General features: G+C 42.8%; 1 pseudogene; it reads right to left on the bottom strand.

Moving 5' to 3' along the window:
- The window catches only part of LOC111952236 (protein O-mannosyl-transferase TMTC3-like), a 63074-nt pseudogene that overhangs the window by 33261 nt on the left and 5964 nt on the right, over window positions 1–23849 (bottom strand).

Genomic DNA, 23849 nt, shown 5'->3' on the forward strand with positions numbered 1-23849 from the left:
ACATGTAAATGTTGGTCCATGTTTCATGAGCTGAAATAAAAGATCCCAGAATGTTTTAGACCACAAAATGCTATTTCTCTCAGATTGCGTGCAAAAAATTGTTATATCCCTGTCAGTGAGCATTTCCTCCTTTGCCAAGATAATCCATTCCACCTGACAGGTGTGGCGATACCAAGAAGCTGATTAAACAGCATGAAAATACACAGGTCCATTCTCTCCAATGTCGTTTTAGAGAATTTAGGCAGGGACGTCTAACCGGCCTCCGAACCGCAGACCAACATGTAACCACGTCAGCCCAGGACTTCCACATCCGCTTCTTCACCTGCGGGATCGTCTGAGACCAGCCACCCAGACAGCTGACGAAACTGATGAGTATTTCTGTCTGAATAAAACCATTTTGTGGAAAAAACTGAATGGCTGGCCTGGGCTCCCAAGTAGGTGGGCCTGGCTGCAAGTGGGTGGCCCTAAGCCCTCCAAGGCCCACAATAGCTGCCCCCTGCCCAGTCATGTGAAATACATAGATTAATAAAATAATTAATTTATTTAAATTGACTGAATATATTATGAAATTCAGTCAATATATATATATATATACACAGGTGAAGTGGAATTTACATACACTTTGGATGGAGTCATTAAAACTCGTTTTTCAACCACTCCACAAATTTCTTGTAAACAAACTATAGTTTTGGCAAGTTGGTTGGACATCTACTTGTGCATAACACAATCATTTTTCCAGCAATTGTTACAGGCAGATTATTCACTGTATCACAATTCAAGTGTGTCAGAAGTTTACATACACTAAATTGACTGTGCCTTTAAACAGCTTGGAAAATTCCAGAAAATTAGTCATGGCTATAGAAGCTTCTGATAGGCTAATTGACATAATTTGAGTCAATTGGGGGTGTACCTGTGGATGTATTTCAAGGCCTTCCTTCAAACTCAGTGCCTCTTTGCTTGACATCATAGGAAAATCTAAAGAAATCAGCCAAGACTATCAAAAGAAAATTGTAGACCTCCACAAGTCTGGTTCATCCTTTGGAGCATTGTCCATGCCTGAAAGTCCACGTTCATCTGTACAAACGATAGTACGCAAGTATAAACACCATGGGACCAACGCAGCGTCATAGCGTCCAGGAAGGAGACGCGTTCTGTCTCCTAGAGATGAACGTACTTTGGTGCGAAAAGTGCAAATCAATCCCAGAACAACAGCAGAGGACCTTGTGAAGATGCTGGAGGAACAGGTACAAAAGTATCTTATACTCACAGTAAAACGAGTCTTATCGACATAACCTGTAAGACCGCTCAGCAAGGAGAAGCCACTGCTCCAAAAACCACCATAAAAAGTCAGACTACGGTTTGCAACTGCACATGGGGACAAAGATCGTACTTTTTGGAGAAATGTCCTCTGGTCTGATGAAAACAAAATAGAACTGTTTGGCCATAATGACCATCTGTATGTATGGAAGAAAAGGGGAGGTTTGCAAGCCAAAGAAACACCATCCAACCATGAAGCACGGGGGTGGCAGCATATGTGTTGGGGTGTGTTTGCTGCAGGAGAGACTGGTGCACTTCACAAAAGATGGCTTATGAGGGAGGAAAATTGTGGTAATATTAGAAGCAACATCTCAAAACATCAGTCAGGAAGTTAAAGCTTGGTCGCAAATGGGTCTTCCAAATGGCAATACACACAAAAAGGACAAAAAAGTCAAGGTATTGGAGTGGCCATCACAAACTCTCACCTCAATCATAAGAAAATTTGTGGCAGAACTGAAAAGGTGTATGTGAGCAAGGAGGCCTACAAACCTGACTCAGTTACACAGCTCTGTCAGAGAAGTGGCCCAAAATTCACCCGAATTTATTGTGGGAAGCTTGTGGAAGGCTACCCGAAACGTTTGCCCAAGTTAAACAATTATTATTATATTATTATTTTTAATTTTATCCCTTTCTCCCCAATTTCGTGGTATCCAATCGCTAGTAACTATCTTGTCTCATCGCTACAATCTCCGTACGGGCTCGGGAGAGACGAAGGTCGAAAGCCATGCGTCCTCCAAGCACAACCCAACCAAGCCGCACTGCTCTTAAAACAGCGCGCCTTCCAACCTGGAAGCCAGCCGCACCAAATGTGTCGAGGAAACACCGTGCACCTGGCACCCTTGGTTAGCGCGCACTGCGCCCGGCCCGCACAGAGTCGCTGGAGCGCGATGAGACAAGGATATCCCTACCGGCCAAACCTCCCTAACCCGGACGACGCTAGCCAATTGTGCGTCGCCCCACGGACCTCCCCGGTCGCGGCCGGCTGCGACAGAGCCTGGGCGCGAACCCAGAGACTCTGGTGGCCAGCTAGCACTGCGATGCAGTGCCTAGACCACTGCGCCACCCGGAGGCAAGTTAAACAATTTAAAGGCAATGCTACCAAATACTAATTGAGTGATGTAAACTTCTGACCCACTGGGAAGTGATGAAAGAAATAAATCATTTTCTTTACTATTATTCTGACATGTCACATTCTTAAAATAAAGGGTTGATCCTAACTGACCTAAACAGGAATTTTTACTAAGATGAAATGTCAGGAATTCTGAAAAACTAGTTTAAATGTATTGGTTAAGGTGTATATACACTGCTCAAAAAATAAAGGGAACACTTAAAACAACACAATGTAACTCCAATCAATCACACTTCTGTGAAATCAAACTGTCCACTTAGAAGCAACACTGATTGACAATAAAATTACATGCTGTTGTGCAAATGGAATAGACAAAAGGTGGAAATTAGGCAATTAGCAAGACACCCCAATAAAGGAGTGGTTCTGCAGGTGGTGACCACAGACCACTTCTCAGTTCCTATGCTTCCTGGCTGATGTTTGGTCACTTTTGAATGCTGGCGGTGCTTTCACTCTAGTGGTAGCATGAGACGGAGTCTACAACCCACACAAGTGGCTCAGTAGTGCAGCTCATCCAGGATGGCACATCAATGCGAGCTGTGGCAAAAAGTTTGCTGTGTCTGTCAGCGTAGTGTCCAGAGCATGGAGGCGCTACCAGGAGACAGGCCAGTACATCAGGAGACGTGGAGGAGGCCATAGGAGGCAACAACCAGCAGCAGGACCGCTACCTCCGCCTTTGTGCAAGGAGGACACTGACAGAGCCCTGCAAAATGACCTCCTGTAGCGCCTCCATGCTCTGACACTACGCTATAACACACACACATATTTTTTTTTTTATTTATCAGCCTTCATTTTATTAGGCTAGTCAGTTAAGAACAAATTCTTATTTACAATGACGGCCTACACTGGTCAAAACTGGACGATGCTGGGCCAATAGTGCGCCGCCCTATGGGAGTCCCAATCATGAACTGTAACTCAGTAAAATCGTTGAAATTGTTGCATGTTGAGTTTATATATTTGTACCGTGTATTTGATTTGTCTAGCCAAAATGTTAGACCTGATGCATGTTAAATAAAGAATAAAATTCAACAGTTTACACACAATTAAAAACATTCAATATAGTTTTGGTAAACAACTCCAGCATATATTTGGCCTTGTGTTTTAGGTTATTTTCCTGCTGAAAGGTGAATTTGTATCCCAGTGTCTGTTGGAAAGCAGACTGAACCAGATTTTCCTTCAGGATTTTGCCTGTGCTTAGCTCTATTCTGTTTAATTTTATCCMAAAAAAAGGGAGTACTTGCTGATGACAAGCATACCCATAACATGATGCAGCCACTATCATGCTTGAAAATATGAAGAGTGGTACTCCGTGTTGTGTTGGATTTTCCCCAAACATAATCCTTTGTGTTCAGGACATTTATTTTTTCAGTTTTACTTTAGTGTCTTATTGCAAACAGGATGCACGCTTTGGAATATTTGTTATTTCGTACAGGCTTCCTTCTTTTCACTCTGTCAATTAGGTTAGTATTGTGTTAATCCATCCTCTGTTTCTMCTATCGAAGCCATTTAACTCTGTAAGCCATTTAACTCTGTAACTGTTTTAAAGTCACCATTGGGCCCATGGTGAAATCCCMGAGCGGTTTCCTTCCTCTCCGGCAACGGAGTTAGGAAGGACGCCTGTATCTTTGTAGTGACTTGGTGTGTATTGATACACCATYCAAAGTGTAATTAATAACTTCAMCATGCTCAAAGGGATATTCAATGTATGTGTTTTACCCATGCACCAATAGGTGCCCTTCTTTGTAAGGCATTGGAAAACMTCCCTGRTCTCTGTGGTAGAATCTGTGTTTGAAATTCACTACTCGACTGAGGGACCTTACAGATCATTTTTACTCCTGAACTTATTTAGGCCTGCCATAAGAAAGGGGTTGAATACTTATTGACTAAAGACATTTCAGCTTCTCATTTTTAATTAATTTGTAAACTTTTCAAAAWACATAATTCCACTTTGACATTATGGGGTATTGTGTGTAGGCCAGTGAAACAAAATCTCAATTTAAAAACATTTTAAATGCAGGCTGTAACACAAGAAAATGTGGAAAAAGTCAAGTGGTGTGAATACTTTCGGAAAGCACTGTATAAATTCTACAGACCCTAGTGAGTAATCCGAACCCCACTTTTACTTCCGCACCTAGAAAAGTAAATCTAAACAAATATGTATTTCATATACAGTGTACAGTATATACATACAGTACCAGTCAAAAGTTTGGACACACCTACTCAATCCAGGGTTTTTCTTCATTTTAAATTATTTYCTACATTGAATAAAAATAGTGAAGACATCAACGGTATGAAAGAATACACATGGAAACATGTAGTAACCAAAAAACACAAATGCTTTGCTCATTGCAAAAGAAGCTTGAAAATCTGGAACATTTGTTGAATATCACTGGGGGGGAAAAAAATCCAAATCGAACAGTCGGTAGTAGACTACAATCTACAACACCGCTGGGAGGAAGGCAGTTGATTACTAACATCACTGGCCAACAACACAACAGCTCATTCAAGTTGCACAACTYTTAGGACTAGGGGGTTTCCCCACACCCAGATGAAGTCTATTCCTGGACAAAAAAGCACTTTCAAATGGAGATTCTCAACCGAAAGTGTCCAGGACTGAACAGTAGGCTATTAATCTGGTTCTGGAAACCCAGCCCATCATGGAGAACTCAACAGTTCTAATCCTATAATTAGGAATGATCGATTATGAATGTTCTAGTTCCAGACTGCTAAGAATTACTCAGATGTTCCACACTATCATGACGCCTCAAGTGTTGAGGTAAATTATAGCCTGGATTCTAACAAAAACGGGCATTTTATGTAATTTGCACTACTGTCAGGACAAACATTCTATATCTAAWGGAAACAACCATAAATGGCAACGGGTGGTGTACTCAAGTGGTTTTATTTGGAAGACCCTAAACAAAGCACAGCAACACTCCGTCAATGTAGCCAAAACAATAAATGTTTCCTGTTGCTCTAAAATGAGTAGGCTATGGGGGATTTCTTGTAATAATCGCTAAAACAAATAGGACCTATATGTAGTCTCATCKTATCCTTAAGCAACCTGTTCAATATGGCCGCTTTCTCTATTAGGAACCAGAGTAAACTTTTTAWTGTTGTATTTCTTTAAAGGTCAACTGCCCCTTAGAAGTTAAAACCAACTTATCTGGTTTTAAGCAGCCTACGTGGCATCGATGAGTCAGAAACATTCATTCTAGTGTCAAAATAGACTACAAAGTGTAAAGTAGGATCATTTCGGTCATAAAGTCAATCTCATCCAAAACCGAGTTTTTTAAGTGGGTTCTTCACGACTTACTGGAGGGTTGGGTATGAATTACTTACATGCCCMCTTTTAACAATGATGACCAACAGGGCACAGATGAGCGGTTCCAGGAAGTGAATTCTCAACGCAATCACCCGTTGTGATAATTATTAGTGATAGCGATATTACTGTGCAACGTAGACGTTCTATTTTCTCCCAAGATTGCAAGACAATTAGGATGTTGATGAAGTGCCTATCGGTTTTGAATGTTTCAACCTCTGTGTTGAGAAGTTGTGTTTTTACCGTCAATATCAAGTGCAAAGAGCACTAAAAACAAGACTAACCATGAGCCTTGTGGTCTGGGAAAGATCGAACAGCGGACATATAGAGAGAGGAGGCAAGACAAAGCGAAACAGAATATTGTGTTGTAGGACAGCTGAGCTGACTCAAGAGCGGGCATTCAACTCGCAGTTGATACCGTTTCCACAGTAACATGACATGACGTGATGAAACGTTGAAACTAAGTTTTGAAACTAAAACTTTGTTCTCTCCATAGCAAAACTACCTTAGCTTACCTCACTGTACTCATTACCGGCCTTGTTTGTCGTGATTGAATGGCAAAGACAAACCCAAGAAAMMCCAACATCAAACCACACCCCCAAGACAATTGTAGTTTGCCTTCAGTCGTAGCCGCTAGCATTTCTTAATGATCATTGATGAAAAATAAGGCCAAATCAAGAAGTGCAGTCGCCCTTTAACATTATAAATGATCATTTGTGGTGGTCTTTGTCTCATAGGGAGGGTAAAAGCAACATTGTGAGGGAGTTCACTGACCCGTATTGAGTCACAGAGAGAAAACAGCGAGGAGAAAGAAGTCATGGGTCTGTTACTCTGTTACACAATATMCACTCCTCCCATCCATTTCTCTTCCTCTATCTATGGGCAGGCAGAGGATACAGTAGTAGATTCAGGGCAGGCATCCACACTGCTGAACTTTCCAATGCACAAAATCTGCCAAGCAGGGTCATTCAGAAGAGAACATTAGTTGTACTGAGCCAGGCTGAGGATACGGAGAAATGCTATCTGTTGGGACAAAAGATTAAAACAACATCCCAGGTTTCTAGTTGTATGTTGGACAGAATTTGAATCGTCTCGAAACAGGGCCACATCTTCCCTTGATAAAAACAGCAGGGTTGGTTATGTGTTAAGCAGAGGCGAGTGAAACCCAACATCAAGAGGTCATCGTTCACTTTATACAAGCAGAGTGAGTCAAACGTTTGGCTTCAATATGGGAATTCCACACTGATGGTTTGATGTCTTCGGCGTGCGTATAGTTATGAGGTTCACAAACAATTAAAGGTCACAACTGGCAAACTTCAGGTCAGACACAACAAACCATACTAGTGCAGACAACACAAACGACACATGCAGAAATATTCCACAACTTTCCGCACCACATAAGAATATMCATGTCAGCTGCCAAACGCACATTGGACAATGAAATGTGGAAAAGTAATAGAAAAATAAATGTAATCTGATCTGGCAAAACCACAACAACTAATCAAAAAGGCAGCCAGATCCACTAAAGCACTGACACGTTTTTACAAACCACAAACTCTCACTACACTCACCATGAGGACGGTCTTGGTGGAGGAGTTTGAGTGGCGCAGGTTGTGATAGGCCAGCAGGCCCAGGAGGCTGTAGAAGGCCAGGGTGGCAAGGTTCCTCAGGTCCAGAGGGCTCCCCACCAGACGAATGGTCCCCATTGTCCAGGCACAGCACAGCTCTGATGGGTTGAGAAGGAGCCAGGCGTTCACTGGCAGCAGGTAGTTGAAAGTCRGCTGCCTGGCCAGAGTGGGGCTGACTGCCGCAGGGTTGTCAAACCTGGAGAGGGAGGAGAAAGAACGAAAGGGAGAGAGAAAATGGCTGAACGAAAATAATAATGACAAAAAAAATGGGGAAGGTGAAGGGGAGAGGGGGTGAGTAAGGCTCACCGCCCGCTGGGTTATCAAACCTGGGGAGGCAGGGAGGGAGGGAGAGAGAGAGAGAAGAGGAGAGAGAAGAGAGAGAGAATCATGGAGAGAGAGAGAGAGAGTCAGAAAGAGGGTGAGTGGATATTTGACAAGTTGGGTTAATAAAACTTGGATGGTAAATGGGAGAGAGCGAAAGAGAGAAAGAGGGTGAGTGGACAATTAATAAAAAGTTGGGTTATCAAACATGGTGACAGAGGAGGTGATAGAGAAAGACAAATGGCAGGTGAATAGAAATGAGAGTTCCTGCCTGGAAAGGGAGTGGAACAGGCACAAAGTGGGTGAGTGGAGGCATACGCTTGACTAGACCAGGAGGGTGTGGACGAGAGGAGTAACTGAGAAGATACACGTTTGTTTCTGAGAACCAATTTGTGCCAATTTAGCACTTATTAGCACTCAAACATCCGTGCACAAATACTGTATGCTACCGTCATCTTTGTGGAGCCTMCACTACCTCCTATCTATAATTTTCCCTTATAACTTTGTGAATGAACTGGCATTCATGACTCACATTCTTCGGGACCAAGAGCATTATAGTGTGTCACAAATGGCTCCCTATTCCCAATGTAGTGCACTACTTTTCACCAGGGCCCATAGGGCTTTGGTCAAAAGTAGTGCATTATATAGGGAATTGGGTGCCATTTGTGATGGGGCCTTAGTCTCCATGGCTCTGAGGGGCACCATTCAGACGTAATCTGTAAGGGTTAAACCAATTACTGCTAGCTCCCACACATAAATATAGTGATTATCCAAATATGCACCATTGTTATGTCTGGGAACTGGTTATTTTTCTGATAACACTAATTATGCGATACAATCTAGAGACTGTCAGTGGATTAATTGATGAAGAATTTAAATAGAAACTAACATTTAGGAATGTTATCTGCATGATGCCATCAATTGACATCAGGTTGTTTATGTCTGTGATTGGATATTAATAAAAAATTCATGTTGGGCCTCCCGGGTGGCGCAGTGGTCTAGGGCACTGCATCGCAGCACTAGCTGTGCCACCAGAGACTCTGGGTTCGCGCCCAGGCTCTGTCGCAGCCGGCCGCGACCGGGAGGTCCGTGGGGCGAAGCACAATTGGCCTAGSGTCGTCCGGGTTAGRGAGGGTTTGGCCAGTAGGGATATCCTTGTCTCATCGCGCACCAGCGACTCCTGTGGCGGGCCGGGCGCAGTGCACGCTAACCAAGGTCGCCAGGTGTGTCGGTGTGTGTCGGTGTCGGTGTTTCCTCCGACACATTGGTGTGGCTGGCATCCGGATGCGCGCTGTGCTAAGAAGCAGTGCGGTTTGGTTGGGTTGTGTTTCGGAGGACGCATGGCTTTCGACCTTCGTCTCTCCCGAGCCCGTTCGGGAGTTGTAGCGATGAGACAAGATATTAACTACTAACAATTGGATACCACGAAATTGGGGAGAAAAAGGGGGTAAATTTTTTTTAAATAAGTTCTTCTGACTCCCTGACCTTGTTTAGGTTAACACCTGGAAYCCAAAACAATATTTCACATTCTATTGGGGAATTATAGAATCTGATCATGGATTTAGTTTCTAGTCCTGTATTTCCAAAATATGTCTGCAACATATCCATCAATGCGGGTTCTATTTCCCAATACCTTTAACAACCGCTCCGCTTCTCTCTCCACAGGGCCACAGTGACTGCCCACACGTCGAACCTCTCAAGCTGTGAAATACAAGACATATTTCACTGCATAGATGACCAATTACATAGGATAGGACCCCAACCCCATACATGGTTTAATGTACACTGGACGGTAACCTCTTTGTAACATGTTTCATGTACAGTCGACCACTGACATAGGATAAGGTCCAATCCCCACGCATATTAACATTAAATACTGCAAGGATACAATTTATGTCTCTGCATTTGAAGTTTGAAGATAATTGWCATCAGGTTATTGTTAGTGCAATTGCTTGGAGTTTCCAGGTACAGTAGCTAGCTCCTCTCAAATACAGGGAAATACACCTAACTACTCCAAAGCTGGGTGGTTAACACTTCGTACTCAGTATCCTTTTAAAATACACTGGACAGTTKTAACCGCTTGTAACCATTTGGGAAAAGTGAAAACCAGGCCAGGCCTGTTCTATGGTCATGGTGTTCTGGAATGGGGTTCTGGTAACTTTCCCAGATGTGGAGAACAATGTTTTGGCGCCATGACATAGGAATGTTTTCCACCACCACAAAGCACAGCTCAAACCTGTTAGGTCTGATGTAATTACTATACTAAATATGCCGGTGAAATTATGTTCACACTGCAATGCAATTTATTTTGTTTTTAAGACAAAATTGCGCAATCAAATGATGGATAATAGATCTGATATAAATGAGTTTATGCCATGTGTGAATTATGCCATTGTTCGTGTTCCATTTCCACTTGATTTGTGGCTGTTGGTTTCACCACTTTGAAGCCGTGATCCGAAGAGCCTGTATTTCTGCTCCATGCGATCACGGGAACTGCAACAACAGCCCTTCAAACCCCAAAGAAAACATTTTGCTGCCTTGAAAATGCAGGTCCAATATGTATTTGGTTTCTCAATCGATCATGTAAACAAGATCTGTTTCTCACTGTATCTAGGCCTACACTTTTAAGGTCGAACAATRTTCATTGATTGGGTAACAGACAATGTACTGTTCCAAGTGGCAGGGCTACCATGAGCAGAACAGAGAATCTAGATTTCCCGGGTCATGGCTTCAATAGAAAAAATGATTTTATCTTGCCACGGAAACACATCCACGGCTCCACCCACCTGGTAAAGACGGGAAGCTGTGATTGGATGACCTGTACCCTGATGATGACCAGCAGCAAGGTGCTGATGATGAGGATTACGAGCTKGAGGAGTGTCTGCAGGGCGGCATAGGGGAAACCATCTTTACCCCTCAGCACCTGGAGGGTGTCCAGCAGCATGGGTAGTGTGAACTGAGAAAAACGAGGGGGAGGGGGGAGAGACGAGAGAAAGAGAGAGAGAAATAATTAACTGACTRATCTGTAAAATGGGAATCATGATGGGGTGAGGCCAGTTTTGTGTACTTTAGCTTTTTAATTCCAGTCTAGTCAACCTCCGGTTGAGAAACACTAATAAATAACAGTGCATTCGGAAAGTATTCAGACCCCTTGACTTTTTCCACATTTAGATACGTTACAGCCTTATTCTAAAATGGATTAGATAGTTTTTGTTCCTATCAATCTACACACAACACCCCATTACGACAAAGCAAAAACAGGATTTTAGAAATTTTAGCAAAAAGAAAAACTGAAATATCACATTTACATAAGTAATCAGACTTTGTTGAAGCACCTTTGACAGCAATTACAGCCTCAAATCTTCTTGGGTATGGCGCTACAAGCTTGGCACACCTGTATTTAGGAAATTCTCACATTATTCTCTGCAGATCCTCTCAAGCTCTGTCAGATTGGGTGGGGAGCGTCGCTGCACAGCCATTTTCAGGTCTCTCCAGAGTTGTTAGATCGGGTTCTAGTCCGGGCTCTGGCTGGACCACTCAAGGACATTCAGAGACTTGTCCCGAAGCCACTCCTGCATTTTCTTGGCTGTGTGCTTAGGGTCATTGTCCTGTTGGRAGGTGAACCTTCACCCAAGTCTGGAGCAGGTTTTCATCATGGATCTCTCTATACTTTGCTCCGTTCAGCTTTCAGCATGATGCTGCCACCACCATGCTTSACTGTAGGGATGGTGCCAGGTTTCCTCCACACGTGACGCTTGGCATTCAGGCCAAATATTTMAATCCTGGATTCATCAGACCAGAGAATCTTGTTTCTCATGATCAGAGTCCTTCAGGTGCCTTTTCCCAAACTCCAAGCAGGCTGTCATATGCCTTTTACTGAGGAGTAKCTTCCGTCTGGCCACTCTACCACAAAGGCCTGATTGGTGGAGTGCTGCAGAGATGGTTGTCCTTCTGGAAGGTTCACCCATCTCTACAGAGGAACTCTGGAGCTCTGTCAGTGACCATCGGGTTCTTGGTCACCTCCCTGACCAAGGCCCTTCTCCCCAAATTGCTCAGTTTGGCAGGGCAGCCAGCTCTAGGAAGAGTCTTGGTGGTTCCAAACTCCTTCTATTTAAGAATGATGGAGGCCACTGTGTTCTAAGGGACCTTCAATGTTTCAGACATTTTTTGGGACCCTTCCCCAGATCTGTGCCTCGACACAACCCTGTCTCGGAGGTATGCACTGTCAACTGTGGGACCTTATATAGACAGGTGTGTGCCTTTCCAAATCATGTCCAATCAATTGAATTTACAATAGGTGGACTCCAATCAAGTTGTCGAAACAGGATGCACCTGAGGTCAATTTTGAGTCTCATAGCAAAGGGTCAGAATAATTATGTAAAGAAGTTATCTGTTTTGTTTTTTTATACATTAGTAAWAMAAAAAAAATCGAAAAACCTGTTTTGCTGTATCAATCAATTGTGTGTAGATTGATGAGGAAAAACATTAATTGAATCAATTTCAGAATAAGGCTGTAACGTAACAAAATGTGGTAAAAGTCATGGGTCTGAATACTTTCCGAATGCACTGTATACCCAGATGAATCAAGAATCTTTTATATTTAGGACACTTTATAGGCCTCTGGCTTTGGCTCTCTGATGATTTGTGTCATGTAACTAATTTGTCTATTTTTGATCTAGGGGAAGGACAGCCGACAAAACAGCTGCTCACCATCATTCCATCTCAAGTACCTCTTTTGTGGTAAAAATGGGAGCTAGCTAGTTCAACAAAAAAAAAATAGTCTCATAACTCAAATCTATTACTGGGGTTTTGAGTGAGGGCGTGACCGTGCAGTGTGATGGTTGGATTAACAGCATGTTGCAGTGTGGAGTGAGGTTACCGGTGCTGGCCCGCGGTCTTACCCCTTGTGCAACAAACACATCATGGACACAGCAAATGCCAATGACTGTGATTCCCTGCTCCTTGCATAATGTGGCTGCAGCCACCAAAACCACGGTCACAGCAATGAGTGTCCACACAAGAGAGAAAGTCAAAATAGGAGTAACATAGAGAATGGGWTGTTGCCAGAGGTCATAGTCAGATGCCCAATCATATCCTAATAAAACTTAGGTGCTGGGTTAATGAGTACCCACGAACAGAAACACCCAGTACACAATATGCAGGGCTTTCTGTCCTTTATGTTGCCAGAACATCCACTCAAGAACAAAACTAAAGAGCCTTGGAAACCATTCTAAAAATCGGTCAGTTGGATTTAGTGGAATTTATAGTGAAATTAGCCACATTGTGTTCATCTAAAGGCCCCTGGAATTAATCCCCATCAAATCCCATCAAAATAGTAAGTATTAGATGGTGCTTGTAATGGGGAAGAATTGTTGAGATGATACTCTAGGTCAGGGGTAGACAACCCTGTTCCTGGAGGGCCGCAGTTACAACAGGAYTTTGTTCCAACTAGGCACCAYACCTGACCAACTGAGCTAATTGRTCAGTTCAGTGTGCCTAAATTCAACACACCTGGTCTTCCTGCTCTGTTAAATCAAAAACATGGAGTTTGCCGACCTTTGCTCAAGGTCGAGGCCCTCAGGAGCCGCACGAAGGGAAGGTTGTTTCACACATTCACCTGGTTACGTAACAGTGACAAGATTCACAGTGGAAAAGGCACTTCGAAGTGAAGGTACTAAATGAAAAATATACAGTTGAAGTCGGAAGTTTACATACACCTCAGCCAAAACTCATACAAACTCAGTTTTTCACAATTCCTGACATTTAATCCTACTAAATGCCCTGTCTCTAGGTCAGTTAGGATCACACCTTATTTTAAGAATGTTAAATGTCAGAATAATAGTAGAGAATGATTTATTTCAGCTTTTATTTCATTCGTCACATTCCCAGTGGTTCAGAAGTTTACATCACACTAAATTAGTATTGGTAGCAGTGCCTTAAAAATTGTTAACTTGGGTCAAACGTTTCAGGCAGCCTTCCACAAGCTTCCCACAATAAGCTGGGTGACTTTTGGCCCATTCCTCCTGACAGAGCTTTGTTGTCTTAAGCCATTTTGCCACAACTTGGAAGTATGCTTGGGGTCATTGTCCATTTGGAAGACCCATTTGCGACCAAGCTTTAACTTCCTGACTGATGTCTTGAGATGTTGCTTCAATATATCCCATAATTTACTGCTCATGATGCCATCTATTTTGTGAAGTGCACCAGTCCCTCCTGCAGCAAAGCACCCCCACAACATGATGCTGCCACCCCGTGCTTCACGGTTGGGATGGTGTTCTTCGGTTGCAAGCGACCCCATTTTCCTCCAAACATAACGATGGTCATTAAGGCAAACAGTTCTATTGTTATTCATCAGACCAGAGGACATTTCTCCAAAAGTATGATCTTTTCCCCATGTGCAGTTTGGCGGTTTTGGAGCAGTGGCTTCTTCCTTGCTGAGCGGCCTTTCGGTTATGTCGATATAGGACTCGTTTAACTGTGATATAGATACTTTTGTACCTGTTTCGGCAGCATCTTCACAAGTCCTTTGCTGTTGTTGGGATTGATTTGCACCTTTCGCACAAAGTACGTTCATCTCTAGGCGACAGAACGCGTATCCTTCCTGAGCGGTGTGACGTCTGTAAACAAGTTGGGAAAATTACTGATCAAGCACAAAGTAGATTTCCTAACCGACTTGCCAAAACTATAGTTTGTTAACAAGAAATTTGTGGTGGTTGAAAAAACGAGTTTTAATGACTCCAACCTACATGCTGACCAGACCGGACACGTCGCGTGCGCGAGCGTCGCAAAATAAATTTAGAAACCCATGTTATTCAATTATTGCACCCACACTGCTTGCGCGCGCCAACGAGCGTCTGCGACACCAAGGGCTAAAATAGATGTCGTTCCTATTTCTGACGCAGATCGCGCTGCAAGCCTGCCTCTCCCATCTCCTCATTGGTTTATAGAAGCAGGTACCCACGTGCCATCTCCTCATTGGTATAGAAGCAGGTACCCACGTGCATCCTCCTCATTGGTTATACCCACGTGGGTGATAGAAAGACGAAAACTGTTTTGCCGGTAATACATTGAAGTTTAGATGCGATCACCATAATATTAAACGATGAAAAAGCCTGGAAGGAGGAGAGATGACTAGAACGATCTGGTTGGCCGTTTTATATGTGGATTAATTTGTCGGAGTAGAGGACCTTGTCCATTTCAGGTAAAATAACAACTCAATGTTTATATCCCAGGCCAAATTAGCTAGCAACAGCAAGCTAGCTAAATGGACAAATTAACGTTGGCTAGCAAGTGCAAGCTAACTAGCTAAATTGCCATACATGTTGAATGCTTTTCGACCTGTCCCAAATTAATGTCATTGGTTCAGAGTTTGTTTTGATATTTTAACCTGCGTGTCGTATCGCGTTTGGTGTGGGGGGACAAAATACATGTATGCACGATAGCGCACACGCGCAGCCGTTTGGGCAAGGTGTTAGTGTATGTAAACTTCGACTTCAAATGTATTGCATTATTTATGGCCGGTTATGCACCTATATGAGACTGTCATACCCACAACCCTACCACATGGCAAAAGGTCCATTACACAATCAACATACTGTTGACACTTAGGCTATGTTTAAAAATATATATTTTTTATTTATCATATTAAATGATCATGGCAATTGCGCACATGAATGTCGGACATGCACCTACCCAAATGCTCTGTTGCTGATGACTGGGATGAATGCAGGAGCAGATTTCAGGAGCAGGACAGACACCCTCTTTTGGACTGATAAGGGCATGTACGTGATAGGCCTATCTCACTTATATCTATGGGTCATAATGCTTCTTGACAGTGTCATAAAGTGTATTTTCGTAGTCCAAGTGACACAGGACGCCCATAATGCTTCATGACAGTGTCATAAAGCATATTTTCTACAAGTTATTTAAAATATGAAGAAAAAACATGACTGTAAAGAATTCATTACAACAACAAAAAGGATTTAAGAAACACTTTCAAACGAAAGAAGCTTCTTGTCAGGGAAAAAAATTTGAATAATTGTGGTTGAACCTTATGTAGGTGTCATAACTAGCCAAAAAATAACACATATGTCAAATAGGTGTAAATATATGGGTCATGACAGTGTTGTGACCATATTATGACAGGTTATTTCAGCTGTAACGTTTTATGAACAATGCGTGTCAAGTAAAGTGTTACCAAATATTACTAAATTTGCCCAAGTTTGTCATAAGACACGAACAAAATGCATCAGTGATTCGTATTTCCTGCTACTTTCTGAGGAAACAACAAGAATGTCCGTCTGTGCGTGTGTGTGCGCGTGGGTCTAACACCATGTGTAGCCGTTAGCAATGTTGCTAATGAAAACATTCTTCTGGTAGAAGGCAAGGCTTTCCCAAATACCTTCTCAGTTAAATGTTAATAACAAAGTAGCCTATGCTTTTTTTTTCCAAAGTAGCCTAAAGCCTATCGGTTTTAATAAAACACATTATTTGAAGGACAAACATTATTATGGCAATTCATATCKTGCAGTAAAACTGTAAGACTTTAAATCAAGAGAAGACCGGTTAAATCTTAAAAAGTGTTTAATGTTGTATTACTTCCCCTAATAGTCCTGATCATAAAGACCTAGACAATATCCAAAACTACTAACAATACACTGAATTCATACMTTTTCWGTAATTAAAATTGTAAAGTCATGTCACAATACCACTACAAATGTTTCTAATCTGGGAGGTAAACTCGATAAAGTATTCAATAATTTTGCTGTGTATTTCAGATGTAATCAAGGCAGTAGAATGTACCAGAAGCCACCAAAACAGAGCTCATTTGGCAAAGGCCCCCCCGAACAGCTACTTCTTCTATTTGGCTGGCTACTCTATGTACTTGTGGAAAACACTGGTAATTACTTACGTTTTCGTTCCTTGCATGCAAATTCACTTGACAGATTGACTGTTTGACATAATAAATGCAAATAATTGCAGAAGTGTATGTTCTGTTTGAAGAGCCAAGGGACACAACAGACGCACTGAGAGCTTGATGGAAGGTAAAGCCTAAGAACTAGTTTGTCTGGTATAAGAATAACAACATACACATAACTGCCAACATAAAGTGTCTTAATAGGGCATTGGGCCACTACAAGCCAGAACAGCTTCAATGCACCTTGGCATTGATTCTACAAGTCTCTGGAAMTCTATTGGAGGGATGCAACACCATTCTTCCACAATAAATTCCATCACTTGGTGTTTTGYTGATGGTGGTGGAAAATGCAGTCTCAGGCACMGCTTCAGAATCTYCCATAAGTGTTCAAATGGGTTGAGATCTGGTGTCTGAGACGGCCATGACATATGGTTTACATTGTTTTCATGCWCATCAAACCATTCAGTGACCACTCRTGCCCCGTGGATGGGGGCATTGTCATCCTAYGGGGGCATAGCCATGGTAGMCAAAATAATGGGCTGCCCAGCATTTTTATACATGACCCTAAGCACGATGGGATGTTAATTGCTTAATTAACGTTGGAACCACATCGGTGTGGAAGCAGCTTTCAAAATACTTTGTATCCCTCCTTTACTTAAGAGTTTCCATTATTTTGGCAGTTACTGGTACAATATTGAATTGTATATTTGGTTAAAGGCTGTATAAACTAACAACTATATTAACCTCTCTAAAACTGGCCCTACTGAGGCTAAATCACCATGGTGAGATATAGGTGAACATACCGGAATCAGCCGATATTAGCTAAAAATGCCAACATCGGTATCGGCCCGATGTCTAGTTTAACGCCGATGTGCAAAACCAATGTCAAAGCTGACGTGCATACCTATATAACAACACAGRTAGATKAGAACATCTTTGTATATAACGTAGGTAGATGACGTAATGACACCACGTAAAATGTTGCGCTACACGTGCAAYACRGYATTCCTAACTGCCCACAATGTCTGCTGTGTGGACCGAGCAGTCAACAAATCGAGCAGTCATTTGAAAGAGTAAGGACATTTCGGCGAGACAACTCAAAGGCGAAATCCATTAACGCCAAGATAATGGAATTCATTGCCCTTGACAATCAACCGTTCTCTGTTGTGGGTGATGTTGGCTTTCGCCGACTGGTCGAGCACCAGCACACTTTTATATTTATTTTTAAAACTATTTTTCAGAACCCCTACCGGAGTTACACAGTAATACCGTCACTGTTATTAGCTTAAYGACTGACATTTGGACCAGCGATATCTCCCCATGAGCATGCTGAGTCTGACAGCACGGTGGGTCATCGAGGATTTCGTACTGAGGAAAGTCGTAGTTAGTGCATGCTCGTCATACCGCTGCTGCCAATTCAATGGCATTTGAGAACATCTTTGAAACTTGGAAACATGAACACACTAGCTAGCTCCATTCGAACAAATTACTTGAGAAATAAGCTCATCAACTGCGCCTGCAGCAGACGTGATACCCCCTTGTCATGGCACTGAAACGCCTGCTCAACAAAACTGGCAGGGATGTAAACAAATGTGCACMAAATTTGAGATAAGCTTCAAGCATATGGAACATTTTGTGCGTATGGAACATTTCTGGGATCTTTTTTTTCAGCTCATGAAACATGGGACAAACACTTTACATGTTGCGTTTACATTTTTGTTCAGTGTAGTATTCTTATTCTAATTCCTAATTCTAACACCACTGATTCTGTCACAACAGTGGAGTAAGCATGCCCATTCTGACTTCGTCAATGCTAAGTGAAGGTCAAGGTTGAAGGTTTTGTTCATATCGGCTACCGAGAGCGTTATAATACAGTCATCCAGAACAGCTGGTGTTCTCATGCATGCTTCAGTGTTGCAAGCCTCGAAGCGAGCATAAAAAGGCATTTAGGTAGTCTGGTAGGCTAGCGTCACTAGGCAGCTCGCGTCTGGGTTTCCATTTGTAATAGTTTTCAGGCCCTGCCACATCCGACAAGCGTCAGAGCCRGTGTAGTAGGATTCAATCTTAATCCTGTATTGACGCWTTGCTTGTTTGATGGTTCATCTGAGGGCAAAGCGGGATGTCTTGTAAGCATCTGGATTAGTCTCCCGCTCCTTGAAAGYGGCAGCTCTAGCCTTTAGCTCGATGCGGATGTTGCCTGTAATCCATGGCTTCTTTTTGGGATATGTACGTACAGTCACTGTGGGGATGACGTCGTTCATGCACTTACTGATGAAGCCGATGACTGAGGTGGTGTACTCCTCAAAGCCATTGGATGAATCCSGGAACATATTCCAGTCTGTGCTAGCAAAGCAGTCCTGTAGTATAGCATCCGTCATCTGACCACTTCCGTATTGAGTGAGTCACTGGTACTTCCTGCTTTAGTTTTTGCTTGTAAGCAGGAATCAGGAAAATATAATTATGGTCAGATTTGCTAAAAGGTAGGGTGGGGGGAGCTTTGTATGCATCTCTGTGTGTGGAGTAAAGGTGGTCTAGGATTTGTTTTCTCTGGTTGCACATGTGACATGCTGGTAAAAATTTGGTAAAACTGTAACTAGTAAGATAAGATAGTGACAATGAGTTGTTACATGTTCATTTCCTTGAAATCAGAAGGGGGAAAACCAGTCAGTCACTTCCCCATTCATCCCTCTCTCGTGATAACCATCACCGCTCAGAAATCAAACCCCTGAGTCATTATCTACCTTCTGACTTTCCTTCAAATCAGGCATCTACTGTCATTTTCCTCAGTACAATGCCATTATCTACATGACCGCCCGCAGCCTTTAACAAGCTTCTCTTTCCAGTGAATTGATTGAGCTGACCGGACACTCAGAATGCTCAAACCCGTGTGTGCACACAACAAACAGGGGGACAATATTGGTGGAGGGCTACAGTAGACTCACCGATGGAGTGGTCGGCTCCTTTAGATCTGGTGTAGGMCAGGAACACTGCCAGGAGGAAGATGGAGGACAGGAGCTCCCCTCTTCCTACAACACCAGTCACCTGCCAGAGGAACCAACAAAAAAAAATTTTTTTAAAGTCAACATTTCTTGCACAAATAAGTTCTTCTTTCATAAAATGAAGAGTTCCACTTTCCCCATGACAGCCATTACCTGTCATAGGCACAAAGTTGAAAGTAAACGGTCAAAGTTAAYGTTTCTGGCACAAAGATGTTCCCTCGTCAATCAATCATCCTTTAAAACACTTCCTGCTCAGTCTCTCTGGAGTTCACACTTCTCAACATGTCTCCCAGGCATGCTTGAAATTGGCTGAAACCTGATTCTCCATGACAAAGGCTAACCTAAACCTACAATATGCACCCAACTGAAAACAACAAGTCCGTAACTGAAAAGTATGCCCGCCACCTAGMCTAGAACTAAATCATGGAGGCAGACAACAGAGGTAACTCACACTGGCTCCTGCCGGCCAGAGGCCACTTATAGAAATATATGAAGGATGATTGCCACCTTATGGAAGTACATGGAACTGCACATGTCCTGTTTTCACAAACGCAGCTGGGGCTGGTAAATCCTGAACCAAGAGGAGAGCAAATCTGTGTCATGTTCAGTAGGGAGAAATTGTTTTGAAACACARTGAGGTATTAACTGAACTTGACCAGTAAGAATAAGAACCTTACTGAAGATGACCCAGGTGAGGTTGACACACCTAACCTGACGCATAGATGTCCTAAGAACAACACAGAGACTGATACACAATTGCTAAACACTAGACYGTGACAGTCTYGCCTGACGACTCAAACTTAATTCTTCCGATGCGCTATCGTTCACTACATACAGTACTTCAGTCTGAGACTGCAATTACTGAAGTGTTTCGTGGTGACGTCAAAATGAGGGTGTTGTACAAAACAAAGTCATCAGCAATTGGATCATCTCTAACCAATCTGAGWATCAAAGCCAATGACGAATTTTCAAAATGTCGCTTTACCCGTGTGTTTTGGCTCTGGCCCAACCCATCRATTTCTGGGACCAGTCAGACGGACTAGAACGTATTTACAATCTAGAAATCGTAGGGCATGTACTCAGATCCAGATTCATTGCGGAGAATAAACTAACATCTGTGGGTGTGKTGTAGCATTTGGCCAAAGCAAGGAGTTTGTGTAGCCAGGCAAGTGACAGTCAGCCTCTTAACAACATACAGTGGGGAGAACAAGTATTTGATACACTGCCGATTTTGCAGGTTTTCCTACTTACAAGCATGAGAGGTCTTAATTTTATCATAGGTACACTTCAACTGTGAGAGCGGAATCTAAAACAAAAATCCAGAAAATCATATTGTATGATTTTAAGTAATTACTTTGCATTTTATTTGCATGACATAAGTATTTGATACATCAGAAAAGCAGAACCTAATATTTGGTGTACAAAACCTTTGTTGCAATTACAGAGATCATACGTTTCCTTAGTTCTTGACCAGGTTTGCACACACTGCAGCAGGGATTTTGGCCCCACCTCCTCCATACAGACCTTCTCCAGATCCTTCAGGTTTCGGGGCTGTCGTGGGCAATACGACTTTTCAGCTCCCTACAAAGATGTTCTATTGGGTCAGGTCTGGAGACTGGCTAGGCCACTCCAGGACTTTGAGATGCTTCTTTACGGAGCCACTCCTTAGTTGCCCTGGCTGTGTGTTTCGGGTCGTTGTTATGCTGGAAGACCCAGCCACGACCCATCTTCAAATGCTTCTTACTGAGAAGGAGGTTGTTGGCCAAGATCTCGCGATTACATGGCCCCATCCATCCTCCCCTCATACGGTGCAGTCGTCTGTCCCTTGCAGAAAAGAATCCCAAAGAATGATGTTCCCCCTCCATGCTTCACGGTTGGGGATGGTGTCTTGGGTTGTACTCATCCTTCTTCTTCCTCCAAACACGGCGATGGAGTTTAGACCAAAAGCTCTATTTTTTGTCTCATCAGACCACATGACCTTCTCCTGGACATCCAGATGGTCAATTGGCAAACTTCAGACGGGCCTGACATGCGCTGCCTTGAGCAGGGGGACCTTGCGTGCGCTGCAGGATTTGAATCCATTGACGGCCGTAGTGTGTTACTAATGGTTTTCTTTGAGACTGTGGTCCCAGCTCTCTCTCAGGTCATTGACCAGGTCCTGCCGTGTAGTTCTGGGCTTGATCCCTCACCTTCCTCATGATCATTGATGCCCCACGAGGTGAGATCTTGCATGGAGCCCCAGACCGAGGGTTATGACCGTCATCTTGAACTTCTTCCATTTTCTATAATTGCGCCAACAGTTTGTTGCCTTCTCACCAAGCTGCTTGCCTATTGTCCTGTAGCCCATCCCAGCCTTGTGCAGGTCTACAATTTTAACCCTGATGTCCTTACACAGCTCTCTGGTCTTGGCCATTGTGGAGAGTGTTGGAGTCTGTTTGATTGAGTATGTGGACAGGTGTCTTTTATACAGGTAACGAGTTCAAACAGGTGCAGTTTAATACAGGTAATGAGTGGAGAACAGAGGGCTTCTTAAAGAAAAAACGAACAGGTCTGTGAGAGCCGGAATTCTTACTGGTTGGTAGGTGATCAAATACTTATGTCATGCCATAAAAATGCAAATGAATCACTTAAAAATCATACAAAGTGGTGATTTTCTGGATTTTAGATTCCGTCTCTCACAGTTGAAGTGTACCTATGATAAAAATTACAGACCTCTACATGCTTTGTAAGTAGGAAAACCTGCAAAATCGGCAGTGTATCAAATACTTGTTCTCCCCACTGTATGTTGACAAGACATCACTGTTATGCAGCATTTTCATCTCTCAACCACTTGCAACTATTGAATCCAATGAAACTATTCAAAGCATGCATCTTTCAGTTCCATCTTTAGGATTATCAATGTCACACAAACAAAGTTCTAGTTGAATATGTTCACTATGAATATGTTCAGATACCAGACACAGATGCACACAAACTCTGAACTACACATTCAGAAAGAAAGCCGTTCTAAGATGCTAATAAAGACAGAGGCATGCACAACGGTCTCTTTGTCCATGTTTATCAGGAAGGGGAGCTTCATTGCTCAGTGTATCAAATGAAAAACAAATGATCTGTTGAGAGAGATTCCAGACCAAGATAACGTGCAGGCCATTGGCCGGGCCAAGGGCTACTTAGTGAATTGTGAAATCGGTCCTTTCAAGCGATTGAGAGGCTGCACTCAGCTGAAGGAGAGAACGATTGAGGAAGATGAGAGGGAGTGAGGGAGCACTAGAGCTGTGTAACGTTACAACTCCCTTTCCCAGAGTGGCAGAATGTTGTCTTTGTTTCACTATTCTGTTTTTGTTTTCAATTCTTCCATTCCGTTTTTCTAAGGCCTGTCTGGTTGCCGGTGCAACTCGGTTGAAWGTGGTGAAATACAAGTACAAATTGGGGGTAAGGGGGTTAGCAAAGGCAAGATGAGAGAAGTTGTTGTTGAGGTAGACAGTAATGACTGAGATTAGTTCAATTTAGTTAATTTCCAAACAATTCAGGCATTGAAAGGGACACTAACCAACTCAATGTCCAACTTGTATTGAATTCCATTCTTTCCATGTCACCAATGCATGCAGGTCTGTATAACTATTATAGCAGCAATGTTGAACGTTCAAGCTGCTGCACAGACACGATTGCTAGTCTAGAGCGCCCGGTTTAATCTAACTGCTTAACTATTTATCTGTACATGGAATTGTATTATACATTTTTTTATAATACAATGTTTCGAATGTTTTCCGAATGTTTACAGGAAAATGCCACGGGCACTATCTGATGTGTGGAGACACTTCACTGCAGCTAATGTAGAAGGAAAAGCTGTGTACATTTGCAAATACTGTGACAAATCATATGTGAAGAATGCAACAAAGATGCAGAATCATCTGGCCAAGTGCATAAAGTTCCCTCAGCGCTCACAACAAGCAACCTCTGACAAACGTCCCTCTACTTCTATTCGAGGTGAAAATGATRAACCAGACACCTTATCGATAGCAACAGCTCATGGTCCTCCTRGAATCAGAAGTTTTTTTGACTCAATGGAGGAACGTTGTCACCTCTGATGCWCASAGGYAATGTGTATTGGAAGAGATTTCAGAATGTTATTCACCCAGCATACACCCCTCCAACCAGACATGCTTTATCTACTCATTTATTGGAATCAGAGTTCAACAGAGTTCAAGTGAAGGTCAAG

Source organism: Salvelinus sp. IW2-2015, linkage group LG26, assembly GCF_002910315.2.
Source record: "Salvelinus sp. IW2-2015 linkage group LG26, ASM291031v2, whole genome shotgun sequence".
Classification (NCBI taxonomy): domain Eukaryota; kingdom Metazoa; phylum Chordata; class Actinopteri; order Salmoniformes; family Salmonidae; genus Salvelinus; species Salvelinus sp. IW2-2015.